Source organism: Oryctolagus cuniculus, chromosome 11 (genome assembly GCF_964237555.1).
Source record: "Oryctolagus cuniculus chromosome 11, mOryCun1.1, whole genome shotgun sequence".
Lineage (NCBI taxonomy): Eukaryota > Metazoa > Chordata > Mammalia > Lagomorpha > Leporidae > Oryctolagus > Oryctolagus cuniculus.
Genome location: NC_091442.1, coordinates 60,032,862 through 60,056,387, shown reverse-complemented (window position 1 = coordinate 60,056,387; position 23,526 = coordinate 60,032,862). Strand labels below are relative to the sequence as shown.

Below are 23,526 nucleotides of genomic sequence, written 5' to 3'. Positions count from 1 at the left end.
GGTTGCTAATTTGGTAGTGTAGCACCTGTTCCATCTCTGCCTTACTCTGTTCATTCCTGTCAGTAAATTTGAGTCTATGTCTGAAGGCAGATACACATAGGAAAGATTTCTTAACCTTGATCTATTTTGATTCCTCTTTGAGTTTTTTAGATTTTCTTAGCATATTTTCTCCAGCACTTGAAAAAAAAATGAATGTTGAAAGCCTATAATTATGATAATCTGCAGTAATTCCATCTTTTTGGCTTGGGGATTATGAAAAGAAAGATTCTGGGATTCTTCCTGAATCTGGGTTTTCTTTTTGCTTTTCTTGCAGGATCTCTTGTAAGTTGTTCAGTCCATTTGTTTGAGCCTGTACTGGGAAAGCTGTTTCACCTTTGTTTTTGACAGTGCAGTTTCCAGAGTTCTTTCTAGTGCTTTAAGGAGGGAAAAAAAAAATCTGATCAAATTAGGAACCTCATGCAAGAGATAAGAGAGAACAGGGAGGTGCTGGCACTGTGGCCCAGCGGATTAAAGTCTTGACCTGCAGCACCAGCGGCATCCCGTATGGGTGCCAGTTCAAGATTTGGCTGCTCCACTTCCCATCCAGCCCCCTGCTCATGTGCCTGGGAAAGCACCACATGGGAGATCCAAAAGAAGCTCCTGGCTCCTGGCTCCTGGCTTTGGATTGGCTCAGCTTTGGCTGTTGTGGCCATTTGAGGAGTAAACCAGCGGATGGAAGACCACTTTCTCTCTCTACCTCTCTCTACCTCTCTCTGTAACTCTTTCCTTCAAATAAATAAAATAAATCCTTTAAAAAAAGAGAGAATACAGAGAAGGGTCCGAAAGCCTGAAGCAGTTATGTGTTCCAATAAAAAGCAGTTTTGGTAGTTTTAGTTTTTATTTTTATTTGTTCATTGTTAAAGATTTATTTGCTTACTTATTTGAAAGTCAGAATTGTGAGAGAGAGAGGGAGACACAGAGAGAGGTCTTCTATCCTCTGGTTCACTCCCCAAATGGCCACAGTGGCTGGGGCTGGGCCAGGCTGAAGCCAGGAGCCAGGAACTTGTTCCAGGGCTCCCACCTGGGTGGCAGGGGCTGTATAGAAAAGAGAAACTTAATGGTTTGAGGCATATGTTCTAGAGATATATGTTTTAGATTGTGATTTTGCCAGCTGTTTTGCTCATCCTAGAACAGTACTTGAAGAGATCATTTTTTTTTGAGTGTTGATTTGGGACAACAAATGAAACCCTGAACTGAGTTTTGTCCCATGCTGCCTCTGTCATCAAAGTTTTACCTTTCTCATTGTCCTGTTGCCTGCAGCTATATGTTTATTGTCCCTTTTAATTCTCCTTTTCCCTTCAGAGTTATTTAGTTTAAAAATATTCTTTTGTATTTTACTCTCCATGTTAGCAGTACTTTTGACTATGAAGAAATAAGAATGTTAAGAGAGTTTGCATTATGAATATTTTCCCTGAGTGGTAGTGCAGAAACATTTTAAAAAAACCTTTTTATTTGTGGCTGGCGCTGTGACACAGCAGGTTACAGCTGAGGCCTGCAGTGCAGGCATCCCATGTGGGTGCCAGTTCAAGTGCTGTCTGCTTCACTTCCAATCTAGCTCCCTGCTTATGTGCCTGGGAAATCAGCAGAAGATGGCCCAGGTCCTGCCATTCATGTGGAGACCTGGAAGAAGTTCCTGGCTTCTGGCTTCTGCCTTGCTCAACGCTGGTCATTGTGGCCATTTGGAGAGTGAACCAGTGGATGGAAAATCTCTCTCTGTATCTCTCTCTGTAATTCTTCCTTTCAAATAAATAAATACATATATGTTTTAAAAGTTGCTTTATTTAAATTAAAATTTTCATTTTATTTGAAAAGCAGACAGATACACACACACACACACACACACAAACACGCACGTCTTTCATCTGCTGGTTCACTTCCCAAATGCCAACAACCAGGACTGAGCCAGGTGGAAACTGGGAGCCAGGAACGCAATCTAGGTCTCCGATATGGGTGACAATGACCTGATTTGAACTATCACCTGCTGCCTCCAAGGGTGTGCATTAGCGGGAAGCTGGAATAGCACTCAGTTCTATGCACTGATATAGGATGGAGGTGCCCTAAGTGCGTCTTAACTGCTATGCCAAATACCTGCTCCCAAAAACACTTTTTCTTAATTTTTAATTAAGAATATATTATGACTGAAAAATTGAATAGATTAGAGCTAGAAGGACTGTTGAAGAAGTACAGATCTGTTCTGTTTGGTTTTTGCATAAGCGCTGTGAAGGAGTAAAATCAGAGCCCAGTAATTAAAACTTTGAGTTTTTAATTCTGAAGTTTGTGAAGCTTTGTCTAGTTACCCTCACTAACTGCTGTATCTGTGTCTTCATGTGTGAAATGAGATTGATGATCTGTTTTCTTTCAGGGTAGAGGAAAACTGACTTTGGGTTAAGGACGGTAATACATCTTGATATAGGTATTGACTTAAAATGTAAATACTTGAGATTGAAGCTGCACTTAACGGATTCTATTCTGGCTTCAATCTTTTACTCCTGTATTGTTTAAAAAAAGATTTATTTATTCAAAAGGCAGAGAGAGAGGTCTTCTATCCACTGGTTCAGTCTTCAAATGCAGCAGTCTTTAGAAGCAGCAGGGCTGGGCCAGACTGAAGCCAGAAGCTGGGAACTTACGTGGGTGGCAGGAACCCAAGTGCTTGGACAATCATCTGTTGCTTTCCCAGGCACGTTAGCTGGAAGCTGTACCAGAAGAAGAGTAGTTGGGAATCCTGTCCAATCTCAGATTACCAGTGTTGTCAACAGCAGTTTAACTTGCTGTGCTACAGTGCCCACCCTTCTACCTAACTTTAGTAGATAACACAAAAGAAGAACAGAAAAGTATCTGCAGATACTAGTGAACACATTTTATGAAAAGTTGAGATGTATTTACCTCTGTTTAGTGTCAATAGTCAGCAAACATAACCTGCCTTACAGGACAGTACATATTCAATATTATCAAATTACTAGCCTCTAAATGTTGCTCAGTGTTGATAAAATTGGGACTAGGGCTGGCATTTTGTGCAGCAGTTAAGATGTCCTTTGGACACCTGCATCCCATAAGGGGACAGCCTGTTGTGAGTCCCCACTTCACTTCAGATCCAGCTTCCTGCTAATGGGCACCATGAGAGGCAGCAGGTAGTGGTCCAACTACTTGGACACCAGGTAGAATACCTGGATGGAGTTCCTGGCTCTTTGCCATTGCAGCCATTTGTGTAGGAAAGCAGTGGATGGAAGATTTCACTCTCTTGCTCTTGTTCTCTCTGCCTCTCAGTAAAATAAATCTTTTTTATGAAAGTTCATAGAAAATGACATTGTTGAAAAATAGTGCTTGGATTTCAGAAATTTTTTGAACTATAAGAAACTTTCAGTCCATTTTCCATGAACTATTTAAAGCATCTTAATATGGTTAGCAGAATGAAGCCCTCTGGAAAGATACAAATTTGCAGTTAAGAATTGCAGGCATTCACTTGCCACTGTTTTGCTTGACCAACCCAGCTTTTTTCACTTCACACAGTTGCAGTCCTGTTAGTTTACCACTTCCCAACGCTGTGTGCTTATCATATAAAATGTTAGCTTAGAAATCAGAACAGCTGTCAGTATTAGTCTTAGAATAAGCATCATCTTTTGTGTTTTTTTCCCAGGACAGAGCTGTGTTAGAATATTCTTTCCCAGTTTCTGGTTTCTATGCCTCTCTCTCTTTTTAAGATTTACTTACTTATTTTTTTAAAAAATATTTATTTATTTGAAAGGCAGAGAGAGAGAGAGAGATAGTTAGTTAGTTCTATCTGCTGGTTCACTCCCCAAATGTCCACAACAGCCAGGGCTGGGCCAGGCTGAAATCAGGAGCTGCTTCTGGGTCTCATTTGGATGGCAGGGACCCTATCCAAATGGACCATCTTCTGCTTTGCTTTCCCAGGCACATTAACAGGGAGCTGGATCAGAAGTGGAGTAGCCAAGACTCACACTGGTGCCCATATGAAATGTTGGTGTCTTGGGAGTCTTGGAATTTGTTAAGACATGAAATGTATGTGGGGTATGTGTGTGTACACGTTCATGCGTGTGGGGGAGGGGAGAGAATGTAATGCTAAATGAGAAGGATAAACCTTGGATAATTCTAATTCTGAGTTCTGTGCCAGGGTGAATGGTTATGAGGATTTATGAGTTAAGGAATACAGGAAGGTGTATATTTGGAAATAAAATGTGAGATGTTTGGTTTGGACTGGTTGAATTTGTGATACCTGTGGAGCCATGTGGAAATGCTAACAGTTGTATATACTGGTCTACAGATGGAGGGAGAAATTGGGACTAGAGAGAGATTTGGGATTCAGCTGTACATCTGGTGTATTTGAAACAGTAGGTTTGGGTCAGCTAAGGGGCATATTAAGACAGAAGAGCTGCAGGCTAGGGAGGGAGCCTCGGAGAACACTGACAGTAAAGATGTGACTGGTAGAAGTAGAACCCTGGGAGAAATGAAAGAAGGCCAGGAAAGTAGATAGAAAATCAGTAAAGTGTGATGGGAACCAAAGAGAGAGATTCAAGGGATAAAAATGCAGTAGTATAGATTTGGTGAGAAGATGAAGTACCTCTAGGCTGGCGCTGCCGCTCAATAGGCTAATCCTCCACCTTGCGGCGCCGGCACACCGGGTTCTAGTCCCGGTCGGGGCGCCGGATTCTGTCCCGGTTGCCCCTCTTCCAGGCCAGCTCTCTGCTGTGGCCCGGGAAGGCAGTGGAGGATGGCCCAAGTACTTGGGCCCTGCACCCCATAGGAGACCAGGAGAAGCTCCTGGCTTTGGAACAGTGAAGTGCGCCGGCTGCAGCAGGCTGGCCGAAGCAGCCATTGGAGGGTGAACCAATGGTAAAAGGAAGACCTTTCTCTCTCTCTCTCTTTTTTTTTTTTTCTGACCTCTCTCTCTCTGTCCACTCTGCCTGTAAAAAATAAAAATTAAAAAAAAAAAAGAAGATCAAGTACCTCGAGGACAGAGAAGAAATCATTGGATTTGGCATTCAGGTCATTGACAGTGACAGTGGGGTCACTGAGGTGGTAACAGACCACATTGCATTGAGCTGAGGAATAAATGGGAGGTTGTTGCAGTTGATTTCTCAACAGTGTTGCAGTGGATTGTTTCTGAGAGGAGGAGCGTGGTGGGGGCAACAGGTGCAGAGTCACGACACAGACCCCAGGAGTCGGGTGAAAGTAGGCCTGAGGCGAGCAGCCGGCAGACTTGTTTATTTCAGTTGCTACAACTGCTTATATAGCCAAGACCAGCCAATCCAGTCAAGGGGCGGTCTATGCCCCAACCAGTCACAGCCTGTTGCCAGGCAGTTTCCAAAGCCATCCAATCACAGCCTGTCACCAGTCAGGCACTTGTTGCCAGGCAGTTTCTGAAACCATCCAATCACGGCCTGCCGTCAGTCAGGCTCTGTTGTCATGTGGTCTCCGAAGCCATCCAATCACGGCCTGTTGCCAGGCAGTTTCTGTTGTCAGCGGCCATCTTGGCATGACCTTTTCACCTCAGCGGCCATCTTGATATGACCTTTTCACCTCATTCCAGCACATTTTCCCCTTTTCGTTTATTTTTGATCAGCGAGAGGCATGATTCTTGGCCATACCATTGTTGACCCTGTTTCCATGTGGCCTCCGAACGCAGCTGTGCCTGTCTTAGGCCAGCGCTCAAATCTAGAGACCACAGGATTGCTTGCTCAGATAGGGGTAGGAATGAGGAATATTGGGTATCAGGAATGGCATGACCACACACAGGCTGTGGGCCGTTTGAGTGGCTGACTGGAGTTAGTGGGGTACAAAACAGTAACAGATATGGCTATTGGGCAGTTTCTCAGGGAAGGATAATAGGACAGGTGCATCTGCTAACAAGGTGGATTCTCAGTCTTGTTCAGCTGGTTCTGGTTGGCTGTCAGTTGCAGGCTTGATGTTTCTGGCTGGTACCCAACTGGGCTATTCTGCATTCTCTGGAAAGATGCAAGCATATCCTTGACCCTTGGTTAACAGAGGGTGTGGTCCTTTCCATTCTCCTGTCAGGGCGTCTTTCCACCTAACCATAGAGGCTGGGGTTTGGGATGGAAAAGATCCCCAGTGTTTATAAGCTAGGCTTATGCCTTGGGAATCAAAAGTAAAAAAATTGATAGTGAAAAGGACCTCAGTCAAAGCAAGCTGTGGGTCTGAGGGCATATGATTGTTTTTTTGTCTTTGTAAGAGATCTTTAATCGTCCTATGAGTTCTTTCAATGATTGCCTGTCCCTGTGGGTTGTATGGTCATATCAAGATGGCCGCTGAGGTGAAAAGGTCATGCCAAGATGGCCGCTGACAATAGAAACTGCCTGGCAACAGGCCGTGATTGGATGGCTTCGGAAACCATATGACAACAGGAGGTGAGAAAAAAGTCTTTCAAGATGATTGCAAAGAGGTAGAGAGAGAGAACAGTGGTGAGAGAAAATGTGGGGTTAAGGAAGTTTTTTTTTTTTTTTTTTTTTTGTAAAGATTATTTATTTGAGAGGCATGAGTTAGAGACAGAGATGGAGAGCTGTACAGATCTGCACCTGCTGGTTCACTCCCCCAAATGGCCACAACGGCAGGAGCTGGGCCAATCCAAAGCCAGGAGCCAGGAGCTTCTTCTGGCTCTCCCATGGGGTGCAGGGGCCCAAGCATTTGGGCCATCCTCCACTGCTTTCCCAAAATATTAGCAGGGAGCTGGATTGGAAGTTGAGCAGCCTGGACTCCAACCACGCCCATATGGGATGCTGGTGCTGTAGGCAGAGGTTTAACCTACTACGCCACAGTGCTAGCCCCAAAAGGAAGTTTCTTTAAAATGAGAGACTCAGGCACATGTGTTTATATGTTCTAGACAATAGGAAATGGTGACAATAGGGTTAAATTCTTGAGCAAGTAAGGAAGATAAAACCCAAAGCAGAGGTAGAAGTGTCATTATCTCCTACTACAGATAAGAAAAAAAAGAATGAGGAGACATGTTTGATATCTAAACAAAGGGGTTTGAGGGAGTGCCTTATAACCTTTATATTTCTTATGATGTAGGAGACATCCTTTTGGGCCAGGGGTTTGGTGTGATAAAGAGGTTTGGTAGAATAGGGCTCTTGAGGGCAAATTGCTCTTGACAGAATGGGAGGGATCTTGTCTGGTTAGATAAAAGTATGGTGAGGTGGTATGGGGGAGCATTCCAAGCAGATAGGATAGCTTGGTTATAGAGCAGCATAGGGCCTGATTTTATGGTGCACTTTATAAGCTATATTAAGGAATTTGGAGTATTTTGAGACATGAAGTTTTTTTTTTTAATATTTTATTTTATTTATCTGAAAGAGTCACAGAGAGAGGTGGAGATGGAGAGAGAGGGGTCTTCCATCCCTTGGTTTACTCCCCACCTGGCTGCAATGGCCGAAGATGAGCCAATCTGAAGCCAGGAGCCAGGAGCTTCTTTCGTGTCTCCTACTTGGGTGCAGGGGCCCAAGCACTTGGGCCATCCTCCAGTGCTTTCCCAGGTACATTACCAGGGAGCTGGATTGGAAGTGGAGCAGTTGGTACTGAAACCGACACCTGTATGGGATGCTGGCGCTTCAGGCCAGGGCTTTAACTGCTGAGCCACAGCCACAGCCCCGAGACATGGAAGATTTTTTTAAAAACAGATTTTTTTTTTTTTTTTTTGATAGGCAGAGTAGACAATGAGAGAGAGAGACAGAGAGAAAGGTCTTCCTTTGCCGTTGGTTCACCTCCCAATGGCCGCTGCGGCCGGCGCGCTGTGGCCAGTGCACCACACTGATCCGAAGCCGGGAGCCAGGTGCTTCTCCTGGTCTCCCATGGGGTGCAGGGCCCAAGCAGTTGGGCCATCCTCCACTGCACTCCAGGGCCACAGCAGAGAGCTGGACAGGAAGAGGGGCAACCGGGACAGAATCCGGCGCCCCAACCAGGACTAGAACCTGGTGTGCTGGTGCCGCAGGTGGAGGATTAGCCTATTGAGCCATGGTGCCGGCCTGAAAACAGATTTTATGTATTTATTTGAAAGTCAGAGTTACAGAGAAAGAGAGAGAGCTTCCATCTTCTCTGCAATGACCAGGAGCTGCAACAACCAGAAATCGATAGTTCTGTCCAGGTCTCCCAAATGGGTGGCAGGGCCCAGCGAATTGAATCATCTTCCACTGCTTTTCCTAGGCCAGTAGCAGGGAGCGGAATCAGAAAAGTAGCAGCTGGGACACAAGCTGGCACCCATATGGGATGCTGGTATTGCAGGTGATGGCTTTACCCGCTGTGCCACAATGTCAGCCCCAAGGCTTGAAGATTTTAATAGAATTATTTTGTATTTTACAAAGGAAACTATGGTGGCTATTCAGAGAAGTTTTGTAAGGTTTTTATTTTTTAAATTTGTTTATTATTTGAAAGAGAGTTACAGAAAGAGAGGGAGAGACATAGAGAAAGATCTTCTATCTGCTGGTTCACTCCCCAAATGGCTGCAACGGCTGGAACTGAGCCAATGAAGCCAGAAGCCAGGAGCTTCTTCTGGGTCTCCCACATTGGTGCGGGGTCCCAGCAGAGAGCTGGATTGAAAGTGGAGCAGCTGAGATATGAACACTAGTGCCCATTTGGGATGCTGACACCACAGGTAGAGGAGTAACCTACTATGCCACAGCGCTGGCCCCTCTGTGAGGGTTTTGTAGTAGAGGGAGAGACATTGGTTAGGAAGCTGTTGTAGTCCATGTGAGAGAGATGAAATCAGAATAGACTAGCATATACTGGGTAAGAAACAACCCCCAAATTTCAGTAACTTGGAACGGCAGTTTATTTCTCACTCAGACAACATATCTATCAAAGGGCAGGCTAGTTGTTTTAGTTGTTTTGGGACAAAGGCTGACAGAACAGTCACCATCAGGAGTAGTGTGTTTTTCTGCTGGAATCGAGACCTCTGGAAACTGAAAATCACTGTGCTTAGTGAAATTAGCCTGTACCCAAAAGGCAAAGATTATGTTTTCTCTGATATGTAGTAGTTAATATAGAATACAAAAAAATGGATAGAAATGAAATGGACATCTTGAGGTTTGATTGTTGTTTTTAGCCCTTGTTTATACTCCTGTGGAACTATGGTCTTTCCATTTTTTTACGTGTTGAATGTTATGGTTAGGTTCATTAGCTGTGATCATAGAGTGGACTGAAATCATATTGGAGGAAAAAAAGGAAGGAGGGGGACTGAGGGAGGGAAAAAAGAAGGGAGGAGAGTATGGCTGTCCTCTAAGAACTGTACCTAGGGACCACCAGGTTGAACATCCCTTGTGGGTACTGTTCCTCTTCTTATCCAGCTCCCTGCTAATGTGCTTGGGAAAGCAGTGGAGAATGGCCCAAGTGTTTGGGCTCCTGCACCTACATGGGAGACCTGAAGGAAGCTCCTGGCTTTGGCCTGGCCCTGCCCTGGCAGTTGAGGCCATTTGGGGAGTGAACCAGCAGATGGAGAGGATCTTTTTTTGCCTCTCCTTTCTCTCCCTCCATGTTTCTGTAACTCTGACTACTTCCAAGTAAATAGATAAATCTTTTAAAAACAAAACAATTGTACCTATGAAATATGTGAAATCTGTTCTCTGTATATTAATAATTTTTTTAAAAAAAGACCTCCAGAGGTCTTGCCCCAGTAAACTAAATATTATGCACAGAAGTGATGGGAATGGAGAGGAGGGGACAGGACTGAGAGGATCAGATGGATCCAGGAGATGGTGTCAGAATTTGGAGTGTTTAAGTGGAAGGAGAAAGAAGGAATTGTGGGTAGATGACTCTTCTATTTCTATCTCAGGTAACTGGATGTTGTTGCCCATTGACATAGTAAAAGGTCAGATTTGGAGTTAGAGAACGTTGGTAGAGGGTTCATTTTGGGGGATATTTGTGAACTAGTTGGCAAATGGATCTGGGGCATTAAACAGAGGCAGGGGTGTTTAAATTGGGGAGTACACTGCATATGAAGGGGATTCAGCTCAAGAAATTAGATTACCCGAGGCAAACTTGTGGAGTAAGAAACTGAGATGGAGTCTCAAGAAATACCAGAATTTAAGGGATACTCCTGATCTGATAGCATTGGATTTTAATGTTAAGGTTGACATTTTGCGGACCAGTGCAGCCTGTGTCGTCCTGACAAGTAGTCCATTAGTGATTTTTTTTTTGAGGAAGAGGAAAATGTAAGTTGGGAAGTTGATTTTCCATCATTTGACACATGCTTTAGAGTAATGTTAGCTCTCAGTTATTTGTGGTAATGGAGTGCATTTTAATTCTATTTGATTTTGGATGTGTTTCACAATTCACAAAATTTTGATAGAGTAAGTTAGCAGCCAAGATACAGAAAGGTTAAAAGTCGATCCATTTCCCTATATCACAAGGTATTAAGTGAATGAAGAATGTGATAATATTATAAAATATAGCCATAAATGCCACATGCTAGGTCATCTACTCCTCAGAATTCAGAGCCCCCTGGAGTGTGCTGCATTATTCCCTTGTGTATGTTAATTGTCCATCTTGTAGAAAGGTAGAATGTAGTTTGATGCTACAGTCTGTGCTTTTATCCATCACCGGAAATTCAGGACACAATTAAAGTTATTATGGATAGCCAAATGTTTGGGTTAATTTGCTTCTTAATCTTTTGGCCCCAGTTTTTTATTGGGAAGAATTTTAAACCTATAGGAAAGTTAAAGAATTACAATACGGCAAAGGAAGACCTTTCTCTCTGTCTCTCTCTCTCACTGTCCACTCTGCCTGTAAAAAAAAAAAAAAAAAAAGAAAAGAAAAAAAAAGAATTACAATGTGAAAACCAGTGTGAACTTCACCTGTGTTTGTCAATTGTGATATTTTGTCACATTTGTATACTTGCTCTCTTAGTCTCTTCCCTCCCTCTCAGTAATTCTTCATTGCATTATTGTGTATTAGGAATTTCATTAGTGTATTAGGAAAGAAATTACAGACATCAGGACCCTTTTCCTCAAAATTTCTTAAGTGTGTGGTACCTGAGAACAAGAATGTTTTCTGTATTACCTCACTACCATTAATAAACTCACTATCACATTCAAGATATTTTATGGTGATATAATATTACATGTAGTCCATTCTTGGACTTCCGCAGTTATTTCAACCTGCTTTATAGCTTCCTCTTTAATCTTGGATTTATTCAAGAATCATGTATCCTATTTAAGTTGTCATTTGTAGTTTCTTTTTGTCCAAAGGAGTGCTCTTCCTCTTTATGGTTTTTCATCTCCTTGATATTTTTGAAGATTACAGCCCATTCATTTTGTAGAATATTCTACAATTTGGATTTGTCAAAATTAGATTCAACTTGAACACATTTGATGAAAATGCCAGTGACGTGATGTTTTGGGTGCATAATGTTACATTGTTCCATTATTTGTGAAATCAAGTTTAATTATGTGGTGAAATTGATAAGTGCTAGATTTCTTCATTGTAAAGGTGCTTTTCCCCCTCTGTAATTAAGAAACAATCTTTGAGATGATGTGTTTAAAATTTCATTACCCTTTTACTCCTCAACAACCTTTTTCCCCCTAGTGGTGTTAGCATCTACTGATGATCCTTTACTGATTCTGTTATGTTATATTGGTGGTTTCAGTCTATATTGGTGGTTGATTTTTCAGATTCTCATTCCTTCTACATACTCTTGCTGGCATTGTTCTATAGAAAAGAGCTTTTCTCTTCCTTTTTTTAAATTTAATTTTGTTTATTTGAAAGATGGAGTTACAGAGAAAGGTAGAGAGAGAGAGAGGTCTTCCATCCGCTGGTTCATTCCCCAGATGGTTGCAATGGCCGGAGCTGCGCTGATCCAAAGCCAGGAGCCAGGAGCTTCTTGTGGGTCTCCCACGCGGGTGCAGGGGCCCAAGGACTTGGGCCATCTTCCAGTGCTTTTCCAGGCCATAGCAGAGAGCTGGATTGGAAGAGGAGCAGCCAGGACTAGAACCAGCGCCCATATGGGATGCCAGTGCTTCAGGCCAGGGCTTTAACGCACTGCGCCACAGCGTCGGGCCCCCCCTCCCCCTTTTGTTATTGAGGATCACTATAGATTTACTATTTAAAATTCTTTTAAAATTTAATTTTATTAATTTGAAAGGCAAAGAGACAGAGATCTCCCATGTGCTGTTTCACTCCCTAATTGCCTCCACAGCCAGAGCCTGGAAGCTAGGAGCCTGGACCTTAATCTAGGTCTCCGAAGTGGGTGGCAGGGACTCAGGTACCTGGGCCATCACCTGCTGCCTTCTAGAATGCATATTAGCAGGAAGTTGGTGTGAGAGCCCATCTGGGACTTGAACCAGATGCTCTGATATGGGATGTGGTCATCCCAAACAGTAGCTTAACCACTGTGCCAAATGCCCATTCTAGATTCGCTATTAAAAACATGTTGTAATTCATTGCTGACAATATCAAGAATACCAGTGATATTTATTATTAAAATTACTCAAATTATTCTAAGTTTGGCTAGTGAGAACCCCTTCAGGCTGACTGTTATGTCCTATTGACATGTCCCTGTCAGATTTTGAGCATTCCTTACACTCTGACATACACATACCAAAGTATTGTGGCCTCATTTTGTACATTATATGTCCCAGACTGGAATCAATCATTTTCAGAAGGACTTCTGATTCCTTTAGTGGGGAGATGATTTTGTTATTTACTTTTTATTTATTTTTAAGGAAGATTTATTTATTTATTTGAAAAAGAGAAAGAAAGAAAGTCTTTTTTTTTTAAATTTTTTTTTTTTTTTTTTTTGACAGGCAGAGTGGACAGTGAGAGAGAGAGACAGAGAGAAAGGTCTTCCTTTTCCGTTGGGTCACCCTCCACTGGCCGCCGCGGCTGGCGCTCTGCGGCCTGTGCACCGTGCTGATCCAATGACAGGAGCCAGGTGCTTCTCCTGGTCTCCCATGGGGTGCAGGGCCCAAGCACTTGGGCCATCCTCCACTGCACTCCCTGGCCACAGCAGAGAGCTGGCCTGGAAGAGGGGCAACTGGGACAGAATCTGGCGCCCCAACTGGGACTAGAACCCGGTGTGCTGGCGCCGCAAGGCGGAGGATTAGCCTAGTGAGCCGCGGCGCCGGCCAGAAGTCTTCCATCTGCTGGTTCCCCAGTTGGCTACAGCAGCCGGAGCTGTGCTGATCCGAAGCCAGGAGCCTCCTGCAGGTCTCCCACGCAGGTGCAGGGGCCCAAAGACTTGTGCCATCTTCTACTGCTTTCCCAGGCTATAGCCGAGAGCTGGATTGGAAGTGGAGCAGCCGGGACGCGAACTGGTGCTCATATGGGATGCTAGCACTGCAGGCGGCAGCTTTGCCTGCTACACCTCAGCCCCGGCCCCTACTTTTTGTTTTTAAAATACTTTTATTTATTTACTTGAAAGGCAGAGTTGGAGAGGGAGAGATCTTCCATCTGCTGGTTCACTTCCCAAATGGCTGCAATATGCAGGGCTGGGCCTGGTTTCAGCTGGGAGCCTGGAACTCCATGCAGGTCTCCTATGTATGTGACAGGGGTCCATGTCCTCAGATTATCTTCTCCTGCTTTCCCAGTGTGTTAGCAGGGAGCTGAATCAGAAGTGAGGCAGCCGGGACTCGAACTCATGCTCATATGGGATGCTAGGCATTGCAGGCAGTGGCTTAACCCACTGAGCTACAAGGATGATTCATTTAAAGGAGAGTTTCTTCTTGGCATTCCATATGGAGTGTCTGGGTTTGGTTCCTGGCTCTGGCTAGTGTAAATCCTGGGAGGCAGCAATGATGGCTCAAGTAATTGGGTCCTTGCCACCCACAGTGGGAGACCTGGGTTGAGTCCCAGCTTCCTGTTTTGCCTGCCCCAATCCAGACTGTTGCAGGCATTTGGTGCGTAAACAGACAGTTTTGAGCACTCTCTACCTCACAAATAAGTAAAATTTTTCAACAGAGGAATTCTCATTCTTAATTATCCTCCCCTTATTACTTTGGGAACAGTTATTTCCAGTAAAAAAATAGAATGGATTCCAGAGCTAAGACCTCTTGAATTTTCCCAAATGTGCTTAAGTAATAAAAGTATCTAAACTGGGATATTTCACAAAATGAAGTGACCTATAGGCAGCTGAGGTGACTTATCATGGATCTAGGATATTACCTGGTGGATTAACATTGTATTTTTTTTCACCCCTAAGTTAGTGGTGAAAATGTGAAAGTGAAAAGTGAAAGTTAGTGTGAAAGTGAAAATAAGTTCATTTCCTTCTTATTCTTCTATAATCCAGGGTGTAGTCAGTTACGTGGAAACTTTGTATCTTCTATCTGAACTAAAATATTGGAGCCAAGAATTGAATCCGGGCACTCTGAAGTGAGATGGGTATCCCAACTGGCAGCTTAATTGCTAAGTGCCTCCCCCCAAATATTTTTTCGGAGGTGAGAAGGTGCTCATTTCCAGAAGCCATCAGTAGTATTTTAATGAATACCATTACTAATCTATCAGTTGGTTATATTATTATATAAATTTATTCTTTTACTTTATGTGGATGACTGCTCTAATGATTTCTTAGGAAATTAGCTGCCTGGCAACACAGAAGTGCAAATATTAAAATGAATTACATACTTCCCAACTATAACTATCACTTGGCTAAATTTAGAACCTTGTAGAGCTCCTGTAGAATTAAAATCTCTGGAGATTTTAATAGTTAAAACAGACAATATTCAGCTGCTCAGAGTAAGGAAGAAGAAAGGTAGCTTCAAATTAATTTTTGTCCTGTCATCCAAACTGCTTAATGAAGACACGGAGTCCGGAGAAAAGTCAGAACAGTTCTGAGAATAATTTTACTATTGTAGAAACCTTAGCAGTGCCTGGGCTCAGGGTGGTAAAGGAATTTTTTTCCCTCCTAGGAGAATTGCTAGAGGCTGTCCACTCTCCTTTTCCCAGTGTCTCTCCAAATTATGATGATAAAAATAATTCTTAATACTTCACCACAATGGAAGAGACAATACATCTGAGATAGAGATCAGGTGAGCATTAAGTTGGGTGCTTGTGGGTAAGTTTTATAATGTTGGAATTGTTTTGTATGTGTCTGAATTCAGTCTAGAGTTTATGTAGAATGTTTTGAGGAAAAACTTAGTAACTTGATGTACATTAAGCGATACATGAAATGTGAAGATCTGTTTGTAGTTTGGTAGTACCTAAACACAAGCAATGGCAGATAAAAGGAATGATTACTTTGAGTATTTTAATTTAAATATGTTAAAATATAGGGTAAGATTTTACAGACAGTGTAAATGATATGTTTAATACATGAATTGGTATTTGGGAAAGTAAAACTTTTTTTGTTACTATAGCAGATAATTTTAGGGATACTGGAAAAATATGCAAAAAATGTATTGTAAACCAACAAGAAAAATCCATAAAAATGGAATGCCTGGTTATTCTGGCCCTGCATTTATACAGTTGGTGAAATCAAAACATAAATGTACATATTAACTCTGGTTGATTGTTCTTCCTTTTTATTTCTCCTTCCTGCTGGGGCTTCCATAAATAAGTTTTAGAGGAGAGTGATGTGTTCATTGGCGAAATGAGCTACCATCAAAGGACTTACTAAGATGAAAGGTTATGAGGGAGGTTATGGGAAGATTTTTTGTTTTCTGTTTATCTGTTTGTAAATGATGGATATTTCTTTTAAAATTGGTAGGAAGAAAAATTATTTTAATTTTTTTAAAGATTTTATTTATTCATTTGAGAGGTAGTGTTACAGACAGTGAGAGGGAGAGACAGAGAGAAAGGTCTTCCTTCCACTGCTTTACTCCCCAGATGGCCACAATGGCCGGAGCCGTGCCGATCCGAAGCCAGGAGCCAGGTGCTTCTTCCCGGTCTCCCATGTGGGTGCAGGGGCCCAAGTACCTGGGCCATCTTCTACTGCCTTTCCAGGCCACAGCAGAGACCTCAACTGGAAAAGGAGCAGCCAGGACTTGAACCGGTGCCCATATGGGATGCTGGCGCCACAGGTGGAGGATTAACCCATTGCGCCACGGCGCCACCCCAATTATTTTAATTTTTAAAAATTTTATTTATTTATTTGAAAGGCAAGAGTTACAGAGAGGCAGAAGCAGAGGCAGACAGAGATCTTCCACCTACTGCTTCATTCTCCGAGTGGCCACAGCGGCCTGAGCTGGGCCGATCCAAAACCAGGAACTTCTTCCAGGTCTTCCATGTGGGTGCAGGGGCCCAAGCACCTGAAACATCTCTGCTTTCTCAGGCCATGGCAGCCTGGTAGAGCAGCCAGGTCTTGAACCAGCACCTGTATAGGATGCCGGCACTTCAGGCAGTGGCTTTACCTGCTGTACCACAGTGCGAGCTCCTTTAAATTTTTTTTTTTTTTTAATAAAAAGCATAATGGGCTTATGAAACTTAAAGAGTACTTCAGTAAACTGGTTCTCCAGTGGTCTTGATTGGTCTCCAGTTAGATAGTGGGTTCTTTGTTTCCTGGGCTTTGTGTCTTTTTCTTTGGGTAAACTATACTGAAACTGAAGTTTTTATTAAATAAGTACACTGTACTTACTTAATCATTAATCAGCTAGTCAACAGAATTTCTATTTAAATCTAGTAGCATATTTTTGTTTCTGTGAAAGAGTACAAATATGCCTGTTTGAACTCTGGGAGGAGGAGAAGCTGGTACTTATTAGCTTACCTTAACTTGCTGGAGGCTTAAAGATTTATTTATTTGAAAGGCAGAGTGACAGAGAGAGGGAGACACACACACACACACACACACACACACACTTTTTATCTGCTGGTTTACTCCCCAAATGACCAGACCAGCCAGATCTGCATCAGAGTGAAGGGCTTCATCCCTTCATCCTGGTCTCCCACATGAGTGGCAGGGGTCTAAGTACTTGGGGCATCATCCATTGCTTTTCCCAGGCACAATCCAGGAAGCTGGATTGGAAGTGGAATAGCCAGGACTCAAACCAGCTCTCTGACAGGTTTCTGGCATTTCATTTGGTGACTTAACCCAGTGTTGGCTTAATATGCTGCACCAGAGGCTTAGCATTTTGATGTCACAAAAGTGACTACTGTAAAATTTGAAGAAGATGCCTTTACTTGAGTAAAAAGTTTTTTTTAATCCAGAACTGTTTTTTTTTTTTTTTTTTTTTTTTTAATTTATTTGAGAGGCAGAATTACAGAGAGAGGTCATCCATCCACTAGTTTACCCCCCAAATCGGGGTTGGGCCAATCCAAAGGCAGGAGCCAGAAGCTTCTTCCAGGTCTGCCACGTGGGTGCTGAGGCCCAAGTACTTAGGCCGTCTTCACTGCTTTTTAGCAGGGAGCTGAATTAGAAGTGGAGCAGCCAGGACTCAAACCAGCGCCCATATAAGATGCTGGCACGGCAGATGGAAGCTTAACCTACTACACCACAGCACTGGCCCCCTAAAAACTTGATTTTATTGTCAAGTGACAAGGAAGAATGCTGCATTTTTCCATGGATCTCAAGGTTTTCCCAGACAACTTAAGTGTCAGATAAAATACTTGAGACCATTAGGCTAGTTAAGCATCCTTCTAGTGTTGTGGAATTTTGTGTGTTTTAGAGGACCTTACTGACTGCTAGCTGTGGAGATAAAACTTGAGCAATTAATGAACATGATACAATGGATTAGATCCTGTGATATAGTCAGAATACAGTAGAACTTATTTAAGTCAAATTTTTTTAGTATAAACAGTTACAGAAAACAAGAAAAATCAATATAGAAAGGCTTCATCAAAGAGGAAGGAATTGAACTTGCCTTTGAAGAAAGATTACTATATAAAATTTAAGTTCCTTATATTTCAAACAGAGAGATATATATTTGTGTGTGTGTATTTCTTTTTTGAGATTTGCTTTGTTATAAAACTTTTACTATGAAAGATTTCAAACATAAGTATCAAGAACAGTATAACGGGGGCCAGTGTTGTGGCGTAGTGGATAAAGCCTCTGCTTGCAGTGGGGTTCAAGTACCAGCTGCTCTAATTCCAATCCAGCTCCCTGCTAATGTACCTGGGAAAGCAGCAGAGGATGGCCCATGTCCTTGGGCCCCTGCACCCGCGTGGGAGACTTAAAAGAAGCTCCGTATCGACCAGCTCTGGCTATTGCAGCCATTTGGAAAGTGAACCAGTGGATGGAAGACCTCTGTCTCACTGTTTCTCTGTAATGCTGCCTTATAAGTAAATAAATAAATCTTAAAAAAAATAAAAAATAGGCCAGTGCCATGGCTCAATAGGCTAATCCTCTGCCTGCGGCACCAGCACACCAGGTTCTAGTCCTGGTCAGGGCGCCGGATTCTGTCCAGGTTGCTCCCCTTCCAGTCCAGCTCTCTGCTGTGGCCCAAGAGTGCAGTGGAGGATGGCCCAAGTGCTTGGGCTCTGCACCCCACGGGAGACCAGGAAAAGCACCTGGCTCCTGGCTTCGGATCAGCACGGTGCGCCGGCCGCAGCTCTCCGGCCGCAGGGGTCATTGGAGGGTGAACCAACAGAAAAAGGAAGACCTTTCTCTCTGTCTCTCTCTCTCACTGTCCACTCTGCCTGTCAAAAAAATAAATAAATAAATTAAAAAAATTTAAAAATAGTATAAAGGGAGTGATGTTGTGTCATGGATTAAATGGCTGCCTGAAAAGTTGGCATCCCATATGGGGGCCAGTTCAGATCCCAACTGCTGCACTTCCAATCCAGCTCCCTCCTAATAGCCTGGGAAAAGCTGCAGAACATGGCCCAAGTACTTGGGCCCTTCCCATCCATGTGGGAGACCTGGGTGAAGCTCTTGTCTTTGGCCTGGCCCAGTACTGGCCATTGTGCCCATTTAGGAAGTGAATCAGCAGATAGAAGATATCTGTCTCTCTGTGACTCTCCCTCTTTCTATGAAACTCTGATTTTCAAAATAGATAGTTAAATCCTTAAAAAAAAGAATATAATGAACCTCCATTTACAAGTATCAACTCATGACTCATTTTGTTTCATCTGTATTCCTGCTACTCTCCCTTTCTCATTATTTTGAAGCACTCCTTGATGTATTATTTTATCAATCAATATTTCAGTATTCATCTCTGAAAAATAAGGATTTAGACATTTTTAAAAATTTGAGACAGAGAAAAACCAAGAGAGATTCCCACAGGTAGTTCACTTCCTAAATGCCCACAATACCCAGGACTGGACAGAAACCTGAGCTAGGAACCAGGAATGTAATCCAGTTCTCCCATGTAGATTATAGGAACCCAATCACTTGAGCCATCTCTGCTACCTCCCAGAATCTGCACTGGTGGGAAGCTGGTGTCACGCTAGAGCTGAGCATCAAACCCAGGCACTCTGATGTGAGCTGCAGGTACCTTAATTGCTGGCTAAATTGTCTGCTCCAAAAATAAGGATTTTAAAAACATAATTATCAATAGCATATACACATAAAATAATTAACAATTCCTTAATATAAGCTGTTCATATTTTCCCAATTATGTAATTTTAAAATAGCTTACATGTTTAAAATAGGATACATGGGTGAGAGCCTGGTATAGTGGTTGAGATACCACTTGGGACTCCTGCAACCTCTGTCAGTTTCTGGGTCAAGTCCTGGCTATATTCCTGTTTCCACCTGCACCCTGGGAGGCAGCAGGTGATGGCTCAAGCAGTTGGGTCCTGCTGCCCGCATAGGAAACATGGATTGAATTCCCAGCTCCTGACTTTGGCCTAGTCCAGCTCTGGTTGTTTGTATGCATTTCGGGAGTGAACAGTGGATGCAAGATTTCTCTGTCTCTGCTTTATAAATAAATGGAGGAAAAAGAAACCAACCCAAATAGTGTATTGTAGTTAACCAGTAAAGATGCTTTCTGTCTTACACTGTGGTTATGCCATAATAAATCCATGCATTTTATAAGCGTAACCTACTGAATATTTTATCTTTTTTTTTTTTTTAAAGATTTATTTTGTTTATTTGAAAGAGAGAGAGGTAGAGACGGGGGAGGGGGTGGTCTTCCATCTGCTGGTTCACTTCCCAAATAGGTGCAAAAGCCAGAGCTTAGCTGATCCAAAGCCAGGAGCCAGGAGCTTTTTCAGGTCTCTCATGTGGGTGCAGGGGCCCAAGGACTTGGGCCATCATCTGCTGCTTTCCTAGGCCATAGCAGAGAGCTGATTTGGAAGTGGAACAGCCACGACTCAAACCGGCACCCATTTGGGATGCCAGCTCTGCAGGCTAGGGCTTTAACCTGCTGTGCCATAGCACCAGCCCCTAAATATTGTATCTTAACACTGTACACTGTAGAGTGTAGGTTGTTTACCCTGGTGATTGGGCACCTGACTGTGAGTTTGAGCTTGGTGCTGCCTGACATCTCTAGAGTATCATAGGACATATTGCTAGCCTGGAAAAAGAGCAGAACTCAAATATGTTTTCTGCATTGTGCATATTACTTTATACCATCATAAAATTGAAAAATTGTTAATTTGAACAATGGTAAGCCAGGGAGCATCTGTGTGTGTCCCTCCCTCCCTCTCTCTCTCTCTCTTTCTCTCTTTCTTTCTCTCTCTCTCTTCCTCCCTCCTTTCCTCCCTCCCTCCCTCCCCCCCACCCCTTTCTGATTTATTTATTTATTTGAAAGGCAGAGTTACAGAGAGAGATTTACTCCCTAAATGGCTGCAATAGCTAAGGCTGGGCCAGGCAGAAGGCAGGACCTAGGAGCTTCTTCCGGGTCTCCCATGTGAGGGGCCCAAGAACTTTGTCCATCTTCTGCTGCCTTCTCAGGCATATTAGCAAGGAGCTGGTTTGGAAGTGGAGCAGCCGGGACTGGGATACTGGCACTGTAGACGGTGGCTTTACCTGCTGTGTCAGAGCACTGGCCCCCGTCTGTGTATCTTTAACATCTCTTAATCTAAAAGAATTCCCTTACCTTATTTTTTCTTTGCCGTTTATTTGTTGAAGGAACTGGATTATCCGACTAGTACAGTTTTCTACAGTTGGCTGAACTGCTGATCATTATCATTGTGCCGTCATTTAACATTTTTCTCTGTCCCCTTTATTTTCTTCAAACTGACAGTTACATCCAGAAACTTGATCAGATTCAGATTCAGTGCTTTTGGCTACAACACTTTATGTGGTGTCTGTTTCCAGCAGGAGGTTTGTAATGTCTAATTAGTCTTCCTTTTGTGATGTTAGCAGCCATTGCTGATCATTGTCTAGATCTCGTCATTTTACTTAGCAGAGATTATAAAATGTTGAAATTCGAATGTGTCACTTCTTAATTTTTTTTTTTAAACTGGAATACTTTCATAAAGAAGTATTTCACCTCATCCTCTATTTGGTTGCTCTGAGGTATAATAATATGTACTGGAAAAGCAAACCAAATGCTTGAATATTTTAGTTAATGGCCATTACCATTTTCAAAATAATGAATTTTTTCACTAATATCCTCCAAAGATGACTGATGAATTTTTTATATTGTCATATGAATTCCCCAATTAAGCATATTTAGTACGTCTTACTAGTTTCAGTTTTACCTTTATTAATGTCTGTTTTTTTAAAGATTTATTTTATTTATTTGAAAGCCAGAGTTAGAGAGAGAGGTAGAGATAGAGAGGTCTTCCATCCGCTGGTTCACTCCCCAGATGGCCGCGATGACCGGAGCTGTGCCCATCTGAAGCCAGGAGCCAGGAGCTTCTTCTGGGTCTCCCACACGGGTGCAGGGGCCCAAGGGCTTGGGCTATCTCCTACTGCTTTTCCAGGCCATAGCAGAGAGCTGGATTGGAAGAGGAGCAGCCAGGACTAGAACCAGTGCCCATATGGGATGCCAGTGCTTCGGACCAGGGCTTTAACCTGCCACGCCACAGCACCAGCCCCTATTAATGTCTTTTAAATTGATTCCTATGACCTTTGGAACCTGTCCAAAGATCCAATATCCAGGTTCCTTCCTTCCTTCCTTCCTTCCTTCCTTCCTTCCTTCCTTCCTTCCTTCCTTCCTTCCTTCCTTCCTTCCTTCCTTATTTCTTCATTTATTTGAAAAGCAATGACAGAAAGAGAGGGAGAGACAGAGATCCATTCTTCAAATGCCTGCAACAGCTACGGACAGGCTAGGCTGAGACCAGGAGCAGAGAACTCCAGCTAGATCTCCCATGTGGGTGGCAGGGATCTAAGTTCTTGGGCCATCATCTGCTACCCAGATACATTATGAGGAAGCTGGATTGGGAGTGGAGGTGGGACTTGATTCCAGGCACTGCACCATGGAATGCAAGCATCCCAAGTGGTGGCTTAACCTGCTACACCACAACTGCCCCATGATTCTGTCTTAGTTTCCTTGCTTTCTGGTGTGACATGATGCTCCATGATGATCTTTTTACATTTCCTTAGACATAGATCAGCCATTGCTTCCAAGACATTGGTTCCTTTAGTGGGAAATGGTATTTAGTGATCACAGTTTGAGTGCAAGAGGTACCTAATAACTTAGTGGGTTGGTCATCATTTCTTGATGGGGACAAGGGTAGGAAATAAAGTATTTTTCTTTATAAAAAAGTACGTGACAACATCATATCAGTATTTCCAAAGTTATAGCTATAGGTTTTTTTTTTTTTTAAGATTTATTTATTTGAAAGTCAGAGTCTCACAGAGAGAGAAGGAGAGGCAAAGAGAGAGAGGTCTTCTATCCGCTGGTTCACTCCCCAGTTGGCTGCAATGACCGAGCTGTGCCATTCCAAAGCCAAGAGCCAGGAGCTTCTTCCAGGTCTCCCATGCGTGTACAGGGCCCCAAGGACTTGGGCCATCTTCTGCTTTCCCAGACCATAACAGAGAGCTGGATTGGAAGTGGAGCAGCTGGGACTCGAACTGGCACCCATAATGGATGCTGGCACTGCAGGCGGCGGCCCCACCTGATTCGCCACAGCACCGGCCCCTAAGTATAGTTTTTTTTTTTTTTTTACTTTAAACTCTTTGATCTTGTAGACATTTGCTTTTTGAATTACGAAAGTAAAACATAATCATTGTAAGAAACTTAAATAACTCCAAAGTGTAAAAGGTGAAAAACCTGCTCCTGCTCTTCATAGTGAGTGTCTTGGACTCTTTTTTTTTTTTTTTTTTTTTTTTTACAGACAGAGTGGACAGTGAGAGAGAGACAGAGAAAGGTCTTCCTTTTCTGTTGGTTCACCCTCCAGTGGCTGCTGCGGCTGGCATGCTGCGGCCAGCGCACCACGCTGATCCAAAGGCAGGAGCCAGGTGCTTCTCCTGGTCTCCCATGGGGTGCAGGGCCCAAGCAGTTGGGTCATCCTCCACTGCACTCCTGGGCCATAGCAGAGAGCTGGCCTGGAAGAGGAGCAACTGGGACAGAATCCGGCGCCCTGACCGGGGCTAGAACCCGGTGTGCCGGTGCCGCAAGGCAGAGGATTAGCCTATTGAGCCGCGGCGCTGGCCGTGTCTTGGACTCTTGACATTAATTATAGATACCTTGTTTAGGCAGCACTGACTCTACAGTTAAAAAGTAGCTATGTATATTCTTTGAGGGTAGAAGGTAAAAAAGATGAGAA

General features: G+C 43.2%; 1 protein-coding gene across 50 annotated transcripts in view; it reads left to right on the top strand.

The window, feature by feature from the left end:
* Positions 1-23,526, top strand: part of R3HDM2 (R3H domain containing 2) — a 173,544-nt gene that overhangs the window by 5,336 nt on the left and 144,682 nt on the right. For 35 of the 50 annotated variants that reach the window (XM_070052488.1, XM_070052494.1, XM_070052480.1 and 32 more), the window contains exon 2: positions 14,901-15,020. The exons of 13 other annotated variants lie outside the window; for them this stretch is intronic. The gene's annotated coding sequence lies outside the window, so the exon portion shown is untranslated. Of the gene's footprint in view, positions 1-14,900; positions 15,021-21,053; positions 21,134-23,526 lie in introns of all 50 variants that reach the window. 2 more of the 50 variants (XM_070052452.1, XM_070052449.1) reach the window with 1 other exon arrangement.